The 2,874-nt window shown below is 39.5% G+C and overlaps 1 pseudogene across 1 annotated transcript; it reads right to left on the bottom strand.

Annotated features, from left to right (window-relative positions):
* Window positions 1-900: 900 nt before the first annotated feature.
* LOC306638576 (GTP:AMP phosphotransferase AK3, mitochondrial-like) lies at window positions 901-2,426 on the bottom strand (annotated as a pseudogene). Its single transcript has one exon. The product of its transcript is annotated as a GTP:AMP phosphotransferase AK3, mitochondrial-like (transcript).
* Between the last annotated feature and the right edge of the window lie 448 nt (window positions 2,427-2,874).

Here is a 2,874-nt window from a genome sequence, read left to right as displayed (position 1 = left end):
AAACTCTACACTAAGAATACAAATAATGCAATCAACAAATGGGCTAAGGAAATGAACAGACACTTCACAGAAGAAGATGTACAAGCAATCAACAGATATATGAAAAAATGTTCAACATCTCTAGTAATAAGAGAAATGCAAATCAATACTACCCTAAGATTTCATCTCACCCCAATTAGAATGGCGATTATCAAGAACATAAGCAACAATAGGTGTTGGCGAGAATTTGGGGAGAAAGGTACACTCATACATTGCCAGTGGGGTTGCAAATTAGTGCAGCCACTCTGGAAAGCAGTGTGGAGATTCCTCAGAACGCTTGGAATGGAACCACCATTTGATCCAGTTATCCCACTCCTTGGCCTATACCCAAAGGACTTAAAATCAGCATACTACAGAGATACAGCCACATCAATGTTCATAGCTGCTCAATTCACCATAGCCAGAGTTTGGAACCAACGTAGATGCCCTTTAGTTGATGAATGGATAAAGAAACTGTGGCATATATATACAATGTAATATTACTCAGCCATGAAGAATGATAAATTTATGGCATTTGCAGGCAAATGGATGAAATTGGAGGATATCATGCTAAATGAGATAAGCCAATCTCAAAAAACTAAAGGATGAATGATCTCGCTGATAAGCGGATGAGGACATATGGGGGCGGGTAGGAGGTGTTATCGTTAGGGCTAGGTTAGGTTTAAGGATTGGGATAAGGAGGGTGGTAAGAATGGAGGAAGGAAGGACTTTATAGAGGGAAAAGAGGGGTGGGAGGGGTGGGGGGAAGGGAGAAAATAACAAAATGAATCAAACAACATTGCCCTATGTAAATTTATGATTTTTAATAAAAAAATGGAAAAAAAAGAACCTTCAATGTCAATTTTTGACACAAATGTTGTCCCTCAGTACACATGTATTTTTCAAAAGAAAATAAGTCATATTAAAGTACTATTTTCTTAAATGTTGATACATTTTTTATAGCAAATTGAAAATTCTGAGTAAACTGAAGGTATGTCTAATGATAAAATAAACACAGCATATGTAGCTAGCTTATGTGTTTCTTAGTGTAAAGGCAGCAGTGAATTTGCATCTTGCAACAGATCTGTAATCTAATTGCCTTTTTCCTGGAATTTTATATAGTGTCTTACCATACCACGTTCCACAGGGCTAGAAAACATTTTTTGGCATCAGTTTATGCAGAAGCCTCTGATGAGGTATTTTCCCCAAATGATATGTACTTTTCTAGAAAAATATGAAACTTTTATCAACCACTTGATAACAAAAATGTTACTACTAATTGCTCCTTTAATTTTACTCTAACAGATTCTTTAAAATAAAGTCAATATTTCTGATGTTTTAAAAATGCACACTTAGAGAAGATAAATGGATAAAATATACTAGATTATTTCAAAAGATCAGTCTTAGTATCTGAATCATTTGGCACATTCTTAATATCCAGAATAAAATCAGTAGAAATAAAACAATTTTCAAATAATTCATCCATGCTGGAATCTTAATAAAAGGAGCTGCTAATGCAAAGATGAGAAGGTTCTGCTGATCTTACTAGTTAACACACTTTTCTCATGTAGTAACTGAGGCTTTCTGGTTTGTTTGTGGAACTTTTGTTTGTAGGAAAGCATATACAGAGGGCCAAATCTTGTTGGTTTCTGTTCCAAAAAATGTTTCCAACACCCCTTTTTTCTGATACTACTCCAGGACTGGCTCCGTTTGGGCTTCGTAAGCCTTCAGTCTCTTGATCACTGTCTCTGGGCTATCATCCTCACGCTGAATCGGAGGCTCTCCCGTCAGATCATCTATGCTCACAGTTTTGGGAGGGTTGAATTCAATGTTGTAGACTGGGCCTCTGGCTGGATGAATCCAGCGAGCAGTGAGGCGCTGTTTAATGACCTCAAAGGGCACGTTCAGGTTAATTACTGTGTCTATCTGATAAGCTTTATCCAGGGCTTCTGCCTGTGGAATTGTCCTTGGAAAACCATCCAACAGCCAGTTATATTGGGTGAGATTTTTCAGCCCATGAAGGGCCAGCCGAGTCATGACATCATCTGGTATAAGCTTCCCTTGGTCAATGAAAGTCTTGGCTAACACACCAATCTCTGTGCCTTGAAGCATGTTTTGTGGAGCAGGTCGCCGCTGGAGAGGTGTTTCAGCTCCAAGTGTTGGGTGATGCGCGACGACACAGTGCCCTTTCCAGAGCCAGGAGCCCCCACGATCACCGCGCGCAGCAGCCGCGCCCATGCCCCATGGCCGTGGCAGAGGACCCAGCGGTGCGGACAGCGGGGCTGCGGCCTGGCTTGTGCACTCACCGGCTTCGCGGCCCAGGACAGCTGGCTGGAAGCGCTGCAGGCAGATGGCGGCCCCTGGCACCCAGGCTCTCCGATATTTATGTTTATTAGGTCATCTGCCATTTTTCAATACCACTGAGTGATAGATGGGATTGTTTGATTTGGAAAGTCAAAGGATATACTCATAGTGTTTTACTCCTTAGGAGAAGTATTTATTTAGTCTAAATGCTATACATTGAATTTCATAATTACTTACAAGATTTTTCTCTCCTTCGAATCTGAAATTTTACAACTATGCTAATTAATAACAATGTTTTGCATTTCCATGGTATCTTTTTGTCTGAAAATCTCAATGTTTACTTAATCTTCACACTATCTTTGGGCAGATGTGAATCTGTGATATTTTCTTTTCTGCTTCCTTTTTAAGTATAAAAATGCGTTAATATAAAACATCTAATTTTTGTCAAGCATTACAATTTGTGTGGCACACTATCCAAGTGAGAGCAAAATCTTAACCAGTTGTTCTGCTAGAAACACGGATAAGACCTGCCCGTATGCAAGGAAAAGTTAT

The sequence above is a fragment of the Sciurus vulgaris genome, assembly GCF_902686455.1.
Source record: "Sciurus vulgaris genome assembly, chromosome: 11".
NCBI classification, from domain to species: Eukaryota; Metazoa; Chordata; class Mammalia; order Rodentia; family Sciuridae; genus Sciurus; species Sciurus vulgaris.
The sequence above is the reverse complement of the archived record's forward strand: the minus strand, read 5'-3'. Positions and strand labels throughout refer to the sequence as shown.